The sequence below is a fragment of the Salvelinus namaycush genome, chromosome 8 (genome assembly GCF_016432855.1).
Source record: "Salvelinus namaycush isolate Seneca chromosome 8, SaNama_1.0, whole genome shotgun sequence".
In the NCBI taxonomy this organism is placed as follows: domain Eukaryota; kingdom Metazoa; phylum Chordata; class Actinopteri; order Salmoniformes; family Salmonidae; genus Salvelinus; species Salvelinus namaycush.
The window spans coordinates 51,387,905-51,410,487 of NC_052314.1; positions in this window are offsets into that span (position 1 = coordinate 51,387,905).

The window sequence follows — 22,583 nt, forward strand, 5'->3', positions numbered from 1 at the left end:
AGTAAGTGTGTTTTATGGATTCTTACTGAGAGTTATGACTTGACTGACACACACACACTCTTTTGATCATAAATAAGAATGTGTAAACCAGACCTACAATAAGAGCTGCTCTAAAGAGTCCAAAGACATGGCAGATTCACACATAGGTGACAGATCTGAGGGAATGGTGGATGGAATCTGGATGCTGCTGAATGTGGTGTAGAAATGGTAAAACTATCTTGGGAAGAGACTACAGTGAAAATATGAATAACCTTTAGAGGGACACATTTCATTGATTTACACATTTCAAGCAAAAAAGAACTCGACGGACAATATGAGAGCTTAAACCAAGTTTATTCATCCCAGAGGATCGAACAGCTGTACCGACAAAAACATGTTTACAGAATTGGTGGTATATGTACCCCACTTTGGTTGGAGTCTCCTCCTTCTCGCTAAACATTATATCTTTATTGCTAGGCAGGAAAGTAAGTGATACGGGCAATAAACGGTTTCTCTTTTAACGTGACCTGACCTGACCTCGGCCCCCTTATCCACGGCTCTCTCCCTATAAGGACACAAGGCGAGACCCAAATGCAGACACAGGAAGCAGATGGTTGAGCTCCGATATTTATTATAATCCAAGGGGTAGGCAAAAGGTAGGTCGGGGCCAGGCGAGAGTTCATAAACCGGGTCGGAGTCCAAAACAGTACCAGACGAAGGGCAGTCTCGAGGTCAGGCCAGGCAGGGGTTCAGTAACCAGATCTGAGTCCAAACAGTACAAGGGGATAGGTAGGCTTGAAGACAGAAGAGGCAGAGTGGTCAGGCAGGCAGGTTCGGAGTCAGGACAGGCAAGGGTCGAAACCAGGAGGACTAGAACCAAAAGAGACTGGGAAAGAATAGGATCAAGGAAACCGCTGGTTGACTTGGCAAACAAGACAAACTGGCACAGAGAGACAGGAAACACAGGGATAAATACACCAGGGATAGTAATCGACACCTGGAGGGGGTGGAGACAATCACAAGGACAGGTGAAACAGATCAGGGTGTGACACTCCCTCTTATCAATGCCTGCCACATGCAATCGTTCTCCCTGCACTCGGTACATTCCAAGCTTCATTGCACCCACCATAACCCTTCCTCCTACCATTAACCTCTGGTGTAGACCCTAGACTATGGCACCCCTCATGTCTCTATTATAACTAATGATTAATAATATTTAAAGTTTAGCAATCCGAACCCATCACTGCTTATCTAAGCGTACCTCTCGAGCTGTCTGTATCCCCCTCTCCTGACTCTTTAAAAAATATTCATAAACTAAATATGCCTTTCTGCCTCTCTGCTAAAATCTGAGTAAAAGATTGAAATGAATTTGAGTCTTATTCCGTACATTTAGTAATTGCTTGTTTTTCTAAAGTCTACCAACCTTGCCAGCATGCGTGCCAGCTTAGTTAGACGAGCTAGCTACTCTAACTGAAATGGCTTCTTGGTAGCTAGTTATGAGGTTTGGAGATTGGGAACCAATCTCGGCTAGCTAAAGCCGACTTCATAAAATTGCTAGGTGGCTAGCAGTATCATAGAGAAACAACAATAACAAATGTACAATTTAAATGATATACTTTTTTACATGACAAATCTGAGGGGGCATGGTACCTCTGGTTTGAATTTATTTTCAGTCATATGAAAGTGGGACTGAGTTGAGGAAGACAGAATTATTGTTGACCACAGCATCAATTCCTCATTGTATCAGAGTAGCCTTGGTTTGTGAGGTAGAATAGAATAGATAGGACGAGGTCAGGTGTATGTAACCGCTTGTTTCTCTACACCTGCAGGACTGAAGCATGAGAATCAGAACTGTCAGCCTTACAAGCTGGCTACAGTTTCTCTGGGACTGCTGTGTGTTCTCCTACTAACCACAGTCATAGGTCTCTCTGTGCCATGTGAGTATTCCATTCTCACATGTTGGACTTTAGGTTGAGTGCAGTTATGCGTGTGTAAGAAAGTTAACAACAGAAGGATAACAGCTCTCTCTTCCGTCACAGATGACGATGACTACACTCATTATCTCCTAACAGCCAACCACACCACAGAGAAGAAAGAGCTTCAGATTAGTTATGAAAACCTGACTAAAGAGAAAGAACAGTTGGAGAGGGAGAGAGACCAGTTACTGATCAGTTATAAAAGCTTGACTAAAGAAAGAGACCAGTCACAAACTCATAATATCAACTTAACTAGAGAGAGAGATGGGTTCCAAAGGAAAATTTCAGAGCAGGAGAAAAAGATATCAGAAGAACTGGGTGAGTATCATTTCCATGATAATAACTGTGAATTTGAGCTGATTATGACATGTTGACAAATTATTTTCTGTGCGTTTGACTATATTGATCACTGTACTTTCTTTCTGCAGGATGCTGTCCTGACGGTTGGAGGAGATTCGGATCTAGCTGTTATTACCTTTCAACAGAGAGTAAAACTTGGACTGAGAGCAGAGCCGACTGTATAAGGGGAGGAGCAGACCTGGTGATCATAAACAGCAGAGAGGAACAGGTGAGAGAGCGGAGGAGCAGAAACAAAGGGGGACATAACGAATAAGAGAGAAACAGAGAGAGAGACACGCAAACAGACAGACAGACAGACAGACAGACAGACAGACAGACAGACAGACAGACAGACAGACAGACAGACAGACAGACAGACAGACAGACAGACAGACAGACAGACAGACAGACAGACAGACAGACAGACAGACAGACAGACTAAACATACCAACTATGTTATTTCCAGGTGTTTCTAAACACAATGGGAAAAGATGTGCACTTCTGGATTGGTCTGACTGACTCAGAGATGGAAGGGTTCTGGAAATGGGTGGATGGAACAACATCAACAACAACGTGAGTAATATTTACTTCTTGTAGTTTATTTTTGAAGCGTATTGTTTCTTAAATTAATATCATGTTGATATCATGTTCTGCTGAACTGGTTCTTAGGTTCTGGAGAAGAGGAGAGCCAAATAATACCGACGGGGAGGAGGATTGTGTGGTATTCAACAGGTTTATTAATCTGTCTTGGTACTGGGAAATTATTCAGTCATGGAATGACCAGCCTTGCTCAGTGAGTACTCAATGGGTATGTGAGAGCAGACCTAAATAAAGTGTCATAACATGACAAATCCATCCACAATAGGAGAATAATATCTGATTTCCCTTTTGAGTTAGCAATTGTATTATCACAGATTATTGTTGAAGTGTAATTTCAATCTATTACAACATTAGTTATGATTAGTAATGATTGTTGTTATGATTTGTAATGATTGAATTAATATAATATAGAATCGCTTATAACGAACCATAGTATTATGAATGAGAAACTTTAACCTGAAAGCTAATGTAGTGAATTCACATGCAGGGTCAAATCTAATCTAATCATCTAACAGTGAACTGTGAACAAGGCAAGTGCCATCAGATGGGATGATAATTATAGGCTACTTACTAATTCATTTTAGCTCCTAGTGGATGATATTAAATACATATTTTGAAAGCTAACAGAACAGAAATGTTTTAATTTTATTGTACATTGCAGGCATAATTTCTCTGTCCATGTGATACATATTATAAATTATTTTAAACCAAAGTGAAAATACAACTGTTATGGTATTTTATTCCCCATTGAATATTGTTGTGTATCTTTATATGGATGTTGGGGAACAGAGCCCCCCCACACGCACACACACTCTCTCTCTCTCTCTCTCTCTCTCTCTCTCTCTCTCTCTCTCTCTCTCTCTCTCTCTCTCTCTCTCTCTCTCTCTCTCTCTCTCTCTCTCTCTCTCTTTCTCTTTCTCTATTCAATTCAAGGGGCTTTATTGGCATGGGAAACGTGTTAACATTGCCAAAGCAAGTGAGGTAGATAATATACAAAAGTGAAATAAACAATAAAAATTAACAGTAAACATTACACATACAGAAGTTTCAAAACAATAAAGACATTATACATGTCATATTATGTATATATACAGTGTTGTAACAATGTACAAATGGTTAATTAAAGTACACAAGGGAAAATAAATAAGCATAAATATGGGTTGTATTTACAATGGTGTTTGTTCTTCACTGGTTGCCCTTTTCTTGTGGCAACAGGTCACAAATCTTGCTGCTGTGATGGCACACTGTGGAATTTCACCCAGTAGATATGGGAGTTTATCAAAATTGGGTTTGTTTTCGAATTCTTTGTGGATCTGTGTAATCTGAGGGAAATATGTGTCTCTAATATGGTCATACATTGGGCAGGAGGTTAGGAAGTGCAGCTCAGTTTCCACCTCATTTTGTGGGCAGGGTGCACATAGCCTGTCTTCTCTTGAGAGCCATGTCTGCCTACGGCGGCCTCAATAGCAAGGCTATGCTCACTGAGTCTGTACATAGTCAAAGCTTTCCTTAAGTTTGGGTCAGTCACAGTGGTCAGGTATTCTGCCACTGTGTACTCTCTGTTTAGGGCCAAATAGCATTCTAGTTTGCTCTGTTTTTTTGTTAATTCTTTCCAATGTGTCAAGTAATTATCTTTTTGTTTTCTCATGATTTGCTTGGGTCTAATTGTGCTGCTGTCCTGGGGCTCTGTGGGGTGTGTTTGTGTTTGTGAACAGAGCCCCAGTACCAGCTTGCTTAGGGGACTCTTCTCCAGGTTCATCTCTCTGTAGGTGATGGCTTTGTTATGGAAGGCTTGGGAATCGCTTCCTTTTAGGTGGTTGTAGAATTTAACGGCTCTTTTCTGGATTTTGATAATTAGTGGGTATCGGCCTAATTCTGCTCTGCATGCATTATTTGATGTTCTACGTTGTACAGGGAGGATATTTTTGCAGAATTCTGCATGCAGAGTCTCAATTTGGTGTTTGTCCCATTTTGTGAAATCTTGGTTGGTGACAGGACCCCAGACCTCACAACCATAAAGGGCAATGAGCTCAATTACTGATTCAAGTATTTTTAGACAGATCCTAATTGGTATGTTGAATTTTATGTTCCTTTTGATGGCATGGAATGCCTTCTCTCTCTCTCTCACACACACACACACAGAGTGCATACACATTTATTTCACCTCATTGCAATTTGGACTGTAAGGACATTCAGAGCATCGATGAGACAGACAGCATACAAAGACAGAGACAGAGAAACAGAGACTATACACACAGTACCAGGTATCATCATCATTGAGATATGGAGATAGAAGAGGACATCTATGCCAATGTTGAGGAGATCAGTGTGAAAGACTGTAATGATCTGGCTGCAGGTTACGAGACTTTACAACAGAGTCCAACAGGCTGGAACAAGTAAGTGTGTTTACAGACAACGGCTCTGTGAGGATGAATGTCCCAGATGCCAACACCTCAGAATATTCTCCACATGGGCCAACTAGTCATTTAAATCAGTATGATAAATGGTCCCCCTTGGTATGCAACAAGGTCATCTCCATTCAGCTGGGGATCAGCAAAAATACCATCCTGAATGCTCCGAAATCAAACTGACATACAGTTGAAGTCGGAAGTTTACATACACCTTAGCCAAGTACATTTAAACTCAGTTTTTCACAATTCCTGACATTTAATCCAAGTAAAAAGTCCCTGTCTTAGGTCAGTTAGGATCACCACTTTATTTTAAGAATGTGAAATGTCAGAATAATAGTAGAGAGGATGATTTATTTCAGCTTTTATTTCTTTCATCACATTCCCAGTGGGTCAGAAGTTTACATACACTCAATTAGTATTTGGTAGCATTGCCTTTAAATTGTTTAACTTGGGTCAAATGTTTCGGGTAACCTTCCACATGCTTCCCAAATGAAGTTGGGTGAATTTTGTCCCATTCAACCTGACAGAGCTGGTGTAACTGAGTCAGGTTTGTTGGCCTCCTTGCTCGTACACGCTTTTTCAGTTCTGCCCACAAATGTTCTATAGGATTGAGGTCAGGGCTTTGTGATGGCCACTCCAATACCTTGACTTGTTGTCCATAAGCCATTTTGCCACAACTTTGGAAGTATGCTTGGGTTCATTGTCCATTTGGAAGACTCATTTGCGGCCAAGCTTTAACTTCCTGACAGATGTCTTGAGATGTTGCTTCAATATAACCACATACTTTTCCTTCCTCATGATGCCATCTATTTTGTGAAGTGCACCAGTCCCTCCTGCAGCAAAGCCCCCCCACAACATGATGCTGCCATCCCCGTTTTTCACGGTTGGGATGATGTTCTTCGGCTTGCAAGCCTCCCCCATTTTCTTCCAAACATAACGATGGTCATTATGACCAAACAGTTCTATTTTTTTCTTTAAAAAATAATAATAATTTTACCCCCTTTTCTCCCCAATTTCGTGGTATCCAATTGTTAGTAGTTACTATCTTGTCTCATCTCTACAACTCCCGTACGGGTTCGGGAGAGTTGATGGTCGAAAGCCATGCGTCCTCCAAAACACAACCCAACCAAGCCGCACTGATTCTTAACACAGCACGCATCCAACCCGGAAGCCAGCCGCACCAATGTGTCGGAGGAAACACCGTGCACCTGGTGACCTGGTTAGCGTGCACTGTGCCCGGCCCGCCACAGGAGTTGCTAGTGCGCGATGAGACAAGGATATCCCTACCGGCCAAACCCTCCCTAACCCGGACGACGCTAGGCCAATTGTGCATCGCCCCATGGACCTCCCGGTTGCGGCCGGCTGCGACAGAGCCTGGGCTCGAGCCCAGAGTCTCTGGTGGCACAGCTAGCACTGCGATGCAGTGCCCTAGACCACTGCGCCACCTGGGAGGCCCAAACAGTTCTATTTTTGTTTCATCAGACCAGAGGACATTTCTCCAAAAAGTACGATCTTTGTCCCAATGTGCAGTTGCAAACCGTAGTCTGGCTTTTTTTATGGTGGTTTTGGGCCAGTGGCTTCTTCCTTTACTGAGCGGGCTTTCAGGTTATGTCGATATAGGACTCGTTTTTACTGTGGATATAGATACTTTTGTACCTGTTTCCTCCAGCATCTTCACAAGGTCCTTTGATGTTTTTCTGGGATTGATTTTCACTTTTCGCACCAAAGTACGTTCATCTCTAGGAGACAGAACGTGTCTTCTTCCTGAGCTGTTGTCACGATGTTCGTAATAATGAATGTCGAACCAAGGCGCAGCATACTTTGAGTTCCACATAATTTTAATGAATAAAGTGAAACTTAAGCAAAGACAAAACAAATAAAGAATAAACGAACCGTGACGACAATGCAGTGATAACAGGCAACTAAACATAAACAATATCCCATAACACACAGGTGGAAAAAATGTAACTTAAGTATGATCCCCAATTAGAGACAACGATAGCCAGCTGCCTCTAATTGGGAATCACACCAAAACACCAACATAGAAAAAACAAACTAGAACCCCACATATAAAATATAAACTAGACTAAATCCCTAGTCACGGGTTAGGGGGGGGGTGTCTAGTGTCGGTGGCGGCTCTGGTGCGGGATGAAGTATCCGCTCATCCCGCGGATCTGCCATTATTGGAGGTGGCTCTGGGGCAGGACGAAGAACCCACTCAGCTCTCGGATCCCCCATCTTTGGTGGTGGTTCTTGTGCGGGCCGAAGAACCCGCTCATCCCGCGGATCCAGCCATGGACCCAGGCTGAACACTGTACCTGGGTTGGACCTCGGTGCAGAAGAAGGCTCCTGTCTTGGAGCTGGACTGGACGCCATGCTCGGACTGGACATCGGCGCAGAGGAAGGCACCTACCTTGGAGCTGGACTGGACGCTGTGCCTGGACTGGGCACCTGCGCAGAGGAAGACTCTGGCCTTGGAACGGGACTGGACGCCGTGCTCAGACTGGGCATCGGTGCAGGGGAAGGCTCCGGGCCATGGAGCAGAAGGTTCCGGACCCTTGACCGTTGCAGGAGGCTCCGGACCATGGACCGTCTCAGGAGGTTCCTGACCGTGGACCGTCTCAGAAGTATCCGGACCATCTCAGGAGGTTCCGGACTGTGGACCGTCGTTGGAGGTTCCGGACTGTGGACCGTCGTTGGAGGTTCCAGACTGTGAAACGTCGCCGGAAGCTCTGGACTGGGAACTGTCGCCGGAAGCTCTGGACTGGGAACCGTCGCCGGAAGCTCTGGACTGGGAACTGTCACCGGAAGCTCTGGACTGGGGATCATCGCAGGAAGCCTGGTGCGTGGGGCCGGCACTGGTGGTACCGGGCTGGTGACACGCACCTCACGGCGAGCGTGAGGATTAGGCACAGGACGTACTGGACTGGGGAGGCGCACTGGAGGCCTGATGCATGGGGCCGGTACAGGTGTCACCGGGCTGGTGACACGCACCTCAGGGCGAGTGCGGGGAGGAGGCACAGGACGTACTGGACTGGGGAGGCGCACTGGAGGCCTGATGCATGGGGCCGGTACAGGTGTCACCGGGCTGGTGACACGCACCTCAGGGCGAGTGCGGGGAGGAGGCACAGGACGTACTGGACTGGGGACACGCACTTCAGGGAAAGTGCGAGAAGCAGGCACAGGACGTACCTGACTGGGAAGACGCACTTGGGAGACCTGGGAGACCTGGTGGGAGACCTGGTGCGTATAGCCGGCATCAATGGTACCGGTTCGATGACACACCTCGCCCGGCAAGTGCGAGGAGCTGGCACAGGACGTACTGGGCTTTGAAGGCGCACTGGAGACACGGTGCGTAGAAGAGATCTGGAGCGTAAAGCTGGCACAACGTGTCCTGGACAGATGACAAACTTCGCACGGCAAGTGCGGGGAGCTGGCACAGGAAGTACCTGTATGTGGAGGCGCACTGGAGACATGGTGCGTAGAACCGGCACACATTTTACCGGAACGATGACACTCTCCTCAAAACGAGTGCGGAGAGCTGACACAGGTGGCATCGGACGTCTAACACGCTCCTCAGGGCGACTGTCTTGCCTCTCCAGCCAAACCAACAGCTCTCTCTCATCACTCTCCTCAACTTTCGCCACCCACCCCTCGCTCAATCTGTCCCAATATTCCTCCTCGGTCTCTGACTCACCCCTCAGCATCGCCGACCACCCCGTGTACCACCCCGTGTGTACCACCCCGTGTGCCCCCCCCCCCCCCCCCCCCCCAAAAAAAAGATTTGGGCTGTCTTTTGGGCTTGCTTCGTGGCCGCGAACCCTGGCGTCGTCGCTGTCCTTCCCTCACCGCTTGCGTCTGCTTCCACAGAAGGCTTTCGTCTCCAGCCATAATTTCCTCCCAAGTCCAGAATGTCTTCTTCTCCTGGGCACGCTGCTTGGTCCTGTTTTGATGGGATATTCTGCCCCACATAGAAAATATAAACTAGACTAAATCCTTAATCACGCCCTGACCTACTCTACCATAGAAAATAAAGGCTTCCTATGGTCAGGACGTGACAGCTGTATGACCGCTGCGTGGTCCCATGGTATTTATACTTGCGTACTATTGTTTGTACAGATGAACGTGGTACCTTCAGGCGTTTGCAAATTCCTTCCAAGGATGAACCAGACTTGTGGAGGTCTACAATTATTTTTCTGAGGTCTTGGCTGATTTCTTTCATTTTTCCCAAGATGTCTGTCACGCCCTGACCATAGAGAGCTGTTTATTCCCTGTTGGTTGGGTCGTGATAGTGACTAGGGTGGGTCATCTAGGTGTTTAATGGTTTATGTTGGCCTGGTATGGTTTCCAATCAGAGACAGCTGTTTATCGTTGTCTCTGATTGGGGATCATATTTAGGCAGCCATTTCCTCTTTGTAATTCGTGGGATCTTGTCTACAGATAGTTGCCTGTGTGCACACCAGTAGCTTCACGTTTCGTTTGTTCTTGTGCTTTATTGTATTGTTTGGGGAGTTTCAATTTATTAAAATATGTGGAACTCTACGCACGCTGCGCCTTGGTCCAATCCTTTCGACGAGCGTGACAATGTCAAGCAAAGAGGCACTGAGTTTGAAGTTAGGCCTTGAAATACATCCACAGGTACACCTCCAATTGACTCAAATGATGTCAATTGGTCTATCAGAAGCTTCTAAAGCCATTACATCATTTTCTGGAATTTTACAAGCTGTTTAAAGGCAGTCAACTTAGCGTATGTAAACTTCTGACCCACTGGAATTGTGATACAGTGAATTATAAGTGAAATAATCTGACTGTAAACAACTGTTGGAAAAATTACTTGTGTCATGCACAAAGTAGATGTCCTAACCGACTTGCCAAAACTATAATTTGTTAACAAGAAATGCGTGGAGTGGTTGAAAAATTAGTTTTAATGACTCCAACCTAAGTGTATGTAAACTTCCGACCTCAACTGTACGTATTTGTAAGTCTGTCACCATATAAAACACACCCAATACTTTTAAAGTTATACTAATAAGTTATGGCATGTACACTATATTTTTTTCTGGCATTGGGGAAACAAACTCCCAAGGATTGGGAGAGAGTGAGTGTGGGCGATATTGACCAATTCATGTGTGGGCGTTTTGAGGGTCAGTGCACGCTGGGTCAAACAGTTGTTGAATCTCAATAGTCTCCTTTCCTTCATCTGAATTAATGAAATATTTTGCTTCCTCTTTCAAAATATAATTTGGTGAATCATGGATAACTCCATTTGAAACGAGTTTCTGTAAATTATTTTTGGTAGAATTTCTATTTTGAAGATTCAAGAAAAATGTTGTGCATTTTTCACAATTTTCCATCCAATTGGCTTTATTTTTGTAATACATTACACTTGATCATTCTTGAATAAGTACCTCCATTTCTTTTTGTTTTTTCTCTAACCTATTTTGTGCCTCTATAGTACAGTTTCCATGACCATCTACCTGTGATGTTACTTCCTCTATTTCCTTTATTAGTCTAATCTCTTTTGACCTAAACTGTTTTTGTTTTAATGATGAGTATTGTATTGAATGGCCTCTAAAAGTACATTTGAAAATGTCCCATACAATAAGGGTACTGTCACGGCTGTCATCCTCTTCTTCCTCTGAAGAGGTGTAACAAGGATCGGACCAATACGCAGCGTGGTAGGTATCCATGTTTTAATATAGAAAACTGAACTATGAACACCAATACAAAACAATAAATGTAAACAAACCGTAACAGTCCCGTGTGGCACAAACACTGACACAGGAAACAATCACCCACAAAATACCCAAAGAACATGGCTGCCTAAATATGGTTCCCAATCAGAGACAACGATAAACACCTGCCTCTAATTGAGAACCAATTTAGGCAACCATAGACTTACATAAACACCTATAATGAACACAACCCCATAACTCTACAAAACCCCCCTAGACAGTACAAACACCCTAGACGAGACAAAAACACACAAACCACCCTCGTCACACCCTGACCTAACCAAAATAATAAAGAGAACAAAGATAACTAAGGCCAGGGCGTGACAGGTACCTTATTGCGGTACCTATATTATACAAAAACAATTATACAAAAAAAAGTCATTTATGATCTATTTTGTCTTAGTTAAGAACAAATTGTCATCCAATAGACTTTGATTACATTTCCAGTATCCCCGTCCACGTGGAAATTCTCTAAGAGTTATATGGAGGCCAATTAGATGGTGGTCTGATCGCATTCGGTCTCCTATTAATACTTTTTAAACTTTTGATGCCAGCAAGAACGAGACCAGGAAGTAATGAAGACTGCTAGCTTGATTAAATCTCCTCCATGTATATCTCACTAGGTCAGGGTTTTTCAACCTCCATATATTCACTAGTTCTAATGTATCCATGATCTTTGTGATCTCCTTAAGTGCTTGATGGGGATGGTTTGTAGAATGATTTCCTTCACGATCCATTGAGGTACTTAAAACCACATTATAATCTCCCACCATAGTAATAGATTATTTCGTTTCTTGTGAGCTCAATAGATTATTATATATACTTTCGAAAAAGTGTTGATCATCATTATTTGGCCCATATACATTAATTAGCCAGGTCTGTTTTTGGTCCAATAGCATATTTAAAATAATCCATCTGTTTGCACAATGAGATCAACATTTGTATTAATTAGTATAATCATCCCTTTTGAGTTTTTTTTGCCCATGACAAATATATACTGTATTTCTCCCTCCCAATCCTTTTCCCACCCAACCTCATCTATATTTGTAGAATGAGTTTCCTGTAAACAATAGATATTATAGTCTTTTTCTTTTAGCCATTTAAAAATTGATCTCCTTTTTGTATGATCTGCTAAGCCATTACAATTATAACTTGCTATACTTATATCCCCACATAATGACAACCAAGTTTCAATTATACTTACCACAACCAATGTTTGTAAACTTACCATTAAAAAGCACCATGATGATTAAGTGTCCATATAGCTGTACCATAACAATTTGCACTGTTAAGTGTACTGTAGCTGCAACTTTGTAAACCTCCAATTGTCCTAACATTCCACCCACTAAAGCCTCCCCCCATATCTAGGTCTGTTGTCACTAAGACCATCAGACCATCTCACTGACTCATGACACACCTTTGCGTCCTAAGGCAAACCCTTGGCCGCCAAATGACGTTGGCCAGAGGGAAATATGGGCAGTCCCATGATAACATAATTATCTATGAGGATGCTTAAGAGAACTAACCAAACATGGAAAACAGTCCGAAAAAAATGAGTAACAATAATAGATAATATTACTATAAATAATAACAGCACAATCTTGTACATGCGTGCTCATATTTGAAAGGCCGAGCAAGGCTATAAGCATGCCAGCCCAGCCTGCTCAGTTCATTGGATTCAATTGTTCGAAAATAATTTAACAAATTAAGAGAAAACAACCTAAATATATCGCAATGCAAGACGAGTCCTTTTTTGTGTCCATTACATCCAAGAAATATTTAATCTAGTCTTCATTATATCCTGTTATATTCCGACAAAAAAAAACGAAAAAGGAAAAAGGCACATAGATTCTAACTGCCGCAAATGACTGCAAGTAAAAATTCGTCTTAGGCATCACATTATATCCTGTTGTGTTCCTGTTGTATCGCGCCATGGCGGTGCCAGAGCCGACCGCAAGCCAACCCCGGGCACTCCCTTACGGGAAGGCATACCCAAGTTCAACTCACGATCGATTCCGACACAGCCCCGGCACGACAGCCAAGAACACATGCAGTACTGGCAATCCAGAGCGAGTAAACCTGTAAAACCAACCCTCTCTCCACCCATACACATTAAGTTTTTTATTCCAGGGTTGTTGCTCTTTCACCTCGGCTGTTTTACACCTAGACCTATATCATTAGGATCAATAATATAAAAGGTAGGATAAATAGCTTATATAGAAATATATAATATACATTTCTCTCGCTTAGAGAAGTGCTTCCATAAGCCAATTATTGTATTAGTTCTACCGTTAACTTGAATCACTTTATCCCAGTGTTAACCAGCCCGCCACACAGTAGAGACACCAACCCTGTTGACAAATCCTAATCTTTCCATTTGCCGGTGTGTATCAGAAGAATAATCATCCTTTACATTTTTATGTTGAGATTTATTTTATAAAAGGGCAATACAAATTATTTTAGGATCGTCTAGGCCTATTCCAAAAGAGAACCTAGGCAGGTTTTAAATGATATAATCCTTTATCCTAGCCCTATAATACATCTATTCATATTTGTTAAGTTTTATCTAAAAAGCAAATCGTTCGGATTCACACGGCGAACAAGGGCCGCACTATAGAACAGCTTTTATGTCATAATATACTCGACCTCTACAATTTTGACATATCATATTAAACAAAAAAAGACTAAGTTGGTATTTCTAATGTACAATCTTCAAATTAAATAAAAAATCATGAAGAAAAAAAAAAGTCAGCCTTACCCATCCTTGCCTTCCCCTAAATCAAAATCAAATCAAATGTATTTATATAGCCCTTCTTACATCAGCTGATATCTCAAAGTGCTGTACAGAAACACAGCCTAAAACCCCAAACAGCAAGCAATGCAGATGTAGAAGCACGGTGGCTAGGAAAAACTCCCTAGAATGGCCAAAACCTATGAAGAAACCTAGAGAGGAACCAGGCTACGAGGGGTGGCCAATCCTCTTCTGGCTGTGCCGGGTGGAGATTATAACAGAACATGGCCAAGATGTTCAAATGTTCATAAATGACCAGCATGGTCAAATAATAATAATCACAGTAGTTGTCGAGGGTGCAACAAGTCAGAACCTCAGGAGTAAATGTCAGTTGACTTTTCATAGCCGATCATTGAGAGTATCTCTACCGCTCCTGCTGTCTCTAGAGAGTTTAAAACAGCAGGTCTGGGACAGGTAGCACGTCCGGTGAACAGGTCAGGGTTCCATAGCCGCAGGCAGAACAGTTGAAACTGGAGCAGCAGCACGGCCAGGTGGACTGGGGACAGCAAGGAGTCATCATGCCAGGTAGTCCTGAGGCATGGTCCTAGGGCTCAGGTCCTCCGAGAGAGAGAAAGAGAGAATTAGAGAGAGCATACTTAAATTCACACAGGACACCGGATAAGACAGGAGAAGTACTCCAGATATAACAAACTGACCCTAGCCCCCCGACACAAACTACTGCAGGAGGGGTCAGGAGACACTGTGGCCCCATCCGATGATACCCCCGGACAGGGCCAAACAGGCAGGATATAACCTCACCCACTTTGCCAAAGCACAGCCCCCACACCACTAGAGGGATATTTCAACCACCAACTTACCATCCTGAGACAAGGCCGAGTATAGCCCACAAAGATCTCCGCCACGACACAACCCAAGGGGGAGGGCGCCAACCCCTGATATTACATCCATAAAGTCCAAAGTTCCATATTGCCTGAATAGAAAAATTATAAGTTCCTCATACCCATTCTGCATTACCATGAATCCAAACTTATTTTAAGTCCACATAGCCCACGGTTCCATACCGCATGAATAAAAACATAAATAAAAAAAGTTGTTCATGCAAAAAAAAAGTTTTTGTAAAAAAACAAATGAATCCATATTTATACTGTGTAAATATGCATCGGCGACTACTTCAACAGGAGGTAGCTATCGCTCCAAGCCACGTTGTACTCTTCGAGTCCTTGAACATTTGTGTCACGATCGTCTTGATAAGAGAGAGAGGACCAAGGCGCAGCGCGTGAAAAATACATCTTCTTTTAATGAAGGAAAAAACAAACGTGAAGCTAAACTGAACTAAGTGCACACATGCAACATAGAACATAGACAATTACCCACATTAACCTAGTGCCTATGGCTGTCTTAAATATGGCTCCCAATCAGAGACAATTAATGACATCTGTCTCTGATTGAGAACCATTCAGGCAACCATAGACACAGCTAGACACCTACACTAAACACAAACCCATCTACTCTACTTAACCCCCTAAACCATACAACCACCCTAGACAATACAAAAACACATACCTTCCCCATGTCACACCCTGACCTAACTAAAATAATAAAGGAAACAAAGAATACTAAGGCCAGGGCGTGACAATTTGGTTGTTTACATATAATTTATCGACCACTAGACAAACATTCTAAATGCTAAATCTAAATGCTAAATTCGAAACTAAATGCATGCTCTTCAACCGATCGCTGCCCGCACCTGCCTGCCCGTCCAGCATCACTACTCTGGACGGTTCTGATTTACAATATGTGGACAATTACAAATACCTAGGTGTCTGGTTAGACTGTAAACTCTCCTTCCAGACTCACATTAAGCATCTCCAATCCAAAATTAAATCTAGAATCAGCTTCCTATTTCGCAACAAAGCATCCTTCACTCATGCTGCCAAACATACCCTCTTAAAACTGACTATGCTACTGATCCTTGACTTCGGTGATGTCATTTATAAAATATCCTCCAACACTCTACTCAGCAAATTGGATGCAGTCTATCACAGTGCCATCCGTTTTTTCACCAAAGCCCCATATACTACCCACCACTGCGACCTGTATGCTCTCGTTGGCTGGTCCACCCAACATATTCACCGCCAAACCCACTGGCTCCAGGTCATCTATAAGTCTTTGCTAGGTAAAGCCCGCCTTATTTCAGGTCACTGTTCACCATAACAGCATCCACCCGTAGCACGTGCTCCAGCAGGTATATTTCACTGGGCACCCCCAATGCTAATTCCTCCCTTTCCTTCCAGTTCTCTACTGCCAATGACTGGAACGAATTGCAAAAATCACTGAAGCTGGAGACTCATATCTCCCTTACCAACTTTAAGCATCAGCTGTCAGAGCAGCTCACAGATCACTGCACCTGTACATAGCCCATCTGTAAATAGCCCATCCAACTACCTCATCCCCATATATATTTTTTTTCCCCTTTGCACCCCAGTATCTCTACTTGCACATTCCTCTTCTGCACATCTATCACTCCAGTGTTTAATTGCTAAATTGTAATTACTTCGTCACTAAGGCCTATTTATTGCCTTACCTCCCTAATCTTACCTCATTTGCACACACTGTACATATATTTTTCCCCACTATTGTGTTATTGACTGTATGTTTGTTTATTCCATGTATAACTCTGTGTTATTGTTTGTGTCGCACTGGTGTGCTTTATCTTGGCCAGGTCACACTTGTAAATGTTAATGTTCTCAACTGGCCTATCTGGTTAAATAAAGGTTAAATATATATATTTTTTTAAATCTGCTTCTCTGCTTGGAGCCTTTTGAAAGTGGGCTACAGGGCACTATTTCATGAGGAAATTGTTCATTAATAGAGAATAGGGTGTTCTTCAATTCCCTACCTTGTTGTAACAAGACCATTTTCATTTTGTAGTGGGTCAGCATAGCTACAATCAGACAGGGCCTTCCCTCTGCTCAGCCACCGAAACAGTGAGCTTTTTGTAAATAATTTGTTTCCACCTGTTCGTCCGTCATCTTGAGTTGACGTTTCATTGACGACTTTTTCCTCCTTTGACTGATAGTTTTCATTTTCATCCTCCTTTATTCCCATTGTAACAATATTATTTTTCATACTTCTGCACTTTAGATCAAGTCATTCGGCTTTCATTGTTTTATTATCATACCGCATGCATATGCATGCGATTTATTATTATGCGTGACTAGGTGCAAGGTCCATTGACCTACATTTTAATCTTGCCTTCAAAGTTACATAAAACATTATTGTGCACTCACAGTAATCTACAGTAAAGCTAATGCAGACATGAAAACACACATAGTCCCCAGCAGAGTTCTTATGACAATGTTTGAGTTTGGTTTCCTCAGCCTGAAGAACTCTTGCATGGCAGTCCCTCCCTCTCACCTCTTACTTAGGCAACAATCAGTCATGTGAATAGTCTGCGACTGTCTGTCACAGTCGCAGACTAGTCACCACATCTTCAGAAAGTAGTCACCATAAATAAGGTACTAACTTTAACGTGTCTGTCTGTGAGTGTATGTATGTGCAGTGCTTGACTTAGACTGAAATCGGTAACGGTACTCATTTTGGGTGCTGATACTGTGGTGCAGGAGCTCCACAATACTTTTGAGCAAATATTCTATAAGAGGAACAGGAGCTCAAGCAGTGTGCAAAGCTGCCATCAAGGCAAAGGATGGCTACTTTGAAGAAACTAAAATATAACATTTATTTTGATTTGTTTAACACTTTTTTGGTTACTATATGATTCCAAATGTGTTATTTCATAGTTGTGATGTCTTCACCATTATTCTACAATGTAGAAAATAGTAAAAATAAAGAAAAACCCCGGAATGAGTAGGTGTGTCCAAACTTTTGACTGGTACTGTAGCTGTTATTACCTTTCAACAGAGAGTAAAACTTGGACTGAGAGCAGAGCCGACTGTATAAGGGGAGGAGCAGACCTGGTGATCATAAACAGCAGAGAGGAACAGGTGAGAGAGCGGAGGAGCATAAACAAAGGGGGAAATAACTACTGAGAGAGAGAAACAGAGAGGGAGAGACACACAGACAGACAGACAGACTAAACATACCAACTATGTTATTTTCAGGTGTTTCTAAACAAACTGGGAAAATATGTAAATTTCTGGATTGGTCTGACTGACTCAGAGATGGAAGGGTTCTGGAAATGGGTGGATGGAACAACATCAACAACAACGTGAGTAATATTTACTTCTTGTCGTTTATTTTTGAAGCGTATTGTTTCTTAAATTAATATCATGTTGATATCATGTTCTGCTGAAGTGCTTCTTAGGTTCTGGAGCAGATGAGAGCAAAATAACGCTGATGGGGAGGAGGATTGTGTGGTATTCAACAGGTTTATTGATCTGTCTTGGGACTGGGAAATTATTCAGTCATGGAATGACCAGCCTTGTTCAGTGAGTACCCAATGGGTATGTGAGAGCAGACCTAAAGTGTCATAACATAACAAATCCATCCACAACAGGAGAATAATATCTGAATTCCCTTTTGAGTTAGCAATTGTATTATCACATTTTTTGATTATTGTTGAAGTGTAATTTAAATCTATTACAACATTAGTTATGATTTGTAATGATTTAATTTATATAATAATTTATATAATATAGAATTGCTTTTGAAGAACCATAGTATTATGAATGTGAAACTCTAACCTGAAAGCTAATGTAGTGAATTGACATGCAGGGTCAAATCTAATCTAAACATCTAACAGTGAACTGTGAACAAGGCAAGTGCCATGCTTCAATGTGTTCAATTTGTGGATAACATTAAAGACATAGTTTGAAAGCTAACAGAACAGAAATGTTTGAATTGTATTGTACATTGCAGGCATAATTTCTCTGTCCATGTGATACATATTATAAATTGTTTTAAAGCAAAGAGAAAATACAACTGTTATGGTATTTTATTCCCCATTGAATATTGTTGTGTATCTTTATATGGGTGTTGGGGAACAGAGCCCCCACCCCCACCTATCTCTCTCTCTGTCTCTCTGTCTCTCACAAATACACACACACACACACACAAACATAGAGTGTATACACATTTATTTCACCTCATTGCAATTTGGACTGTAAGGACATTCAGAGCATCGATGAGACAGACAGCATAGAAAGACAGAGACAGAGCAACAGAGACTATACACACAGTACCAGTTATCATCATCATTGAGATATGGAGATAGAAGAGGACATCTATGCCAATGTTGAGGAGATCAGTGTGAAAGACTGTGATGATCTGGCTGCAGGTTATGAGACTTTACACCAGAGTCCACAGGCTGGAACAAGTAAGTGTGTTTACAGACAATAATGACTGAGAAGTACGTTTTGATATGAGTACACTGCAAACTAAAGGTATTTAAATACATCCGAGTGAGGATGAAAGTCCCAGATCCCGACACCTCAGAATATTCTCCACATGGGCCAAATAGTCATTTAAATCATTATGATAAATGGTCCCCCGTGTTATGTAACAAGATCATCTCCATTCAGCTGGGGATCAGCAAAAATAGCAGATGTGTTCAGTGGGCCTAAGGATCAAAGCAGCTTTAAAGAAGTTCTCTGGTTACAGCATCAATATAAAGAGGTTTATTATCATCATTAATGAGAAACAGTGAGGCAATTCGTGGAAAGGTTCCTAATTTTTAGAGGGACTTGTTTCAAGCATTATTTTTTAAAATGTTTATATATAATTTGGATGGAAGTGATAGTAGAGGAGGACAGAAATACATTTGATTTCTGGTTGAAGACCACAAGACTCAGTTCCTCTTGGTATAACAGCATTGGTTTGTGAGGTGTATGTAACCACTTGTTTCTCTACATCTGCAGGACTGAAGCATGTGAATCAGAAATCTCAGCCTTGGAGGATGGCTACAGTTTCTCTGGGCCTGCTGTGTGTTGTCTTACTGATTACAGTCATAAGCCTCTCTGTGCACTGTGAGTGTTCAACTCACATGTACCTGAATGTGTATTTATGTGTGTGTTTGCAAATGTGTGTGCAAGAACGAGTGAGCCAAAAAAAGATTGTTGGTGTGTGCTCTCTTCTCTTTTCAATCACAGATGATGAACAGTATTACGCACTGTCCAGACTCCAGACTTCATACAACAACCTGACTGAGGAGAAATTCCAGCTGCAGAGAACAGTTTCAGAGCAGGAGAAGAAGATATCCGAGCTTGGTAAGTATGATGTTGTAAGAATGTGAATGTAGGGGATGATATAATGATCAATAGCAATTGTTCTGTATTATATAATTATAGTATATAATAACTGGTCTGTATAGCTGAATTAGCTGTATTCATCCTCTTTCTATAGGACCCTGTCCTGATGGTTGGAGGAGACTCAGATGTAGCTGTTATTACTTCTCTAATAACAGTAAAACTTGGAGTGAGAGCAGACAAGACTGCAGAGAGAGAGGAGCAGACCTGTTGATCATAAACAGCAGAGAGGAACAGGTGTGTACGTGGGTACATGAGAGAGAGCGAGAGAGATAGAGAGCGAGAGAGAAAGAGAGAGAGAGCGAGAGATAGAGAGAGAGCAAGAGCGAGAGAAAAAGAGAGAGAGACTACATTTACTGCTTTTCTTGTATGCAGCATTTTCTAAACACATTGGGGGGAAAAATGCATTTCTGGATTGGTCTGACTGACTCAGAGAAGGAAGGGATCTGGAAATGGGTAGATGGAACAACACCAACACCAACCACAACACAGTGAGTGAAATGCAGAGTAACATGTCAATTACAATGGAGCAGGCAGAGTAACCAATAATCACTTGTTATTCTTCCTGGGTTGACTGTTAACTGAACTGGTTGGTTCTTAGGTTCTGGAGAAAAGGAGAGCCAAATAATGCCCAGGAGGGTGAGAACTGTGCAGTCTTCAACAGCTTCAGCGATAACCTGGGAATTATACAATCATGGAATGACCAGCCTTGCTCATTGCTTACCCATTGGGTATGCAACTACACACCTAACGTGTCGTCCTAATAGGCCTACACATCGCGATGGCATCTGCCCACAGGAGAATATCTGAATTCCATTGTTACAAAACTAAGCATCTCCTACAAGTTCATGCTGACAAGTCCTGGCAGGAAAACAGATGACCCATAACACATGTAAAAAAAAAAGTCCCGCTAATTAGCTAACGATTAAAATTAACGAAAGCTAACTTTGAATCTACGTCAGACGTTAATTCTTCAAATCGGCTGTTTTGGCATATGTTTCAGATAATCTGAACTCCCTTTTGAATTTGCAAAAGCGTTTAGATTTCTTTTTCGACATAAAGGTTAATTTCTCCTGCATTTCATTAGTAGCACAAATTGTAGAGACAATTAAAATGAATCTTGACAAAACATTACAGTTAACTATGACTAACGTGCGCCCTCTACTGACTAGAAAGGCATATAGAAGGTCAAAGCGCAGAACATTACAGTAGTAGCTAGAATTACTTCAGATTGCTTAAGAGAATTGATTGTGTTGTAATATGAGAATGCAACTAAATTGGAAGCTGATGCAACATGTAGGTTCAGTCATAATCTATCCATACAACAAGACAGCTGCTTTAAACTGATAATGTCTTTGTCAGATGGAATGATTTGACAAATAAACATTTTAGAAGCTAAGAGATCAGCCATCTTTTCATTTATTGTATCGTGCAAACTGACAATAAAAGTATTAATCATTTGACCTTTGTTCATATGCTTTTTTAGAAATCTGTGTTGTGTTGTCATAATAACACGCACTCAGAGTCAAGATGTTTAATATAATAATGTCACTTAATCAAATGACTTATTCTATCAATAACTATAATGAAGTGAAACAGAGCTTTGTGCTTTAGCAATGCAAACATGGGACCAATTCAATTCCTCTGGTAACTGTGGGATAATCTACTCATGGGATTGGAGGAGAGTGCGTGCACACTGTACTGTACAGGTGTAGGTGTTGATTCAGGCCAGCGACCTAGCCACTGACCATTCTTGACCATTTTCCCTACGGATCCCAGGCTTGAGCCCCTCCATTTGTGTGGCTATTCTGAATAAAATCTACAAATTGTCCAGTATTTTACTCACCTCAATTAAACAAAATACAATTATGTTTATTTACATGAATATTGGGGAAAAGAAACCTCTCTCTCTCTCTCTCATACATAGAGTGCATACACACGTTTTTCACCTCATTTCAATTGGGACTGTGGACTGAATTCATTCTCAGAGCATCAGTGAGACAGAAGACAAAGAGGGAGAGAGAGATAGAGACCACAGAGTTACACAGTATACATTATACACCAGTTGTTATCATTGAGATATGGAGAAAGACGAGGACGTCTATGCCAATGTAGAGGAGGTCAGTGTGAAAGGCTGTGATGATCTGGCTGCTGGTTATGAGACTTTACACCAGAGTCCACAGGCTGGAACAAGCAAGTGTGTTAACAGATTCTTAAACAGATCTTTATTTATTTATTACGTTTACTTTGCGGGACAAAAACATACATCTGAGAGATACTGAGAAATGATGAGTCACACCAGATTTAGCTAAGACCTATTTTCCATCTGTAGTCCCCGGGCAGGTGAACATCTAATCATGGAAATATTCTATGCAAAACAGACAACCTAAACACATCAGACATTTATAAAAAACTGCGATGAGGACATAGGGACATTTTATCAACACAGAGGTCAACACATTGCACTGAGAAAGTGAAACACATTGCTGTTGGATATAAATGGAAATATATGTGTACTCAAATGAAAG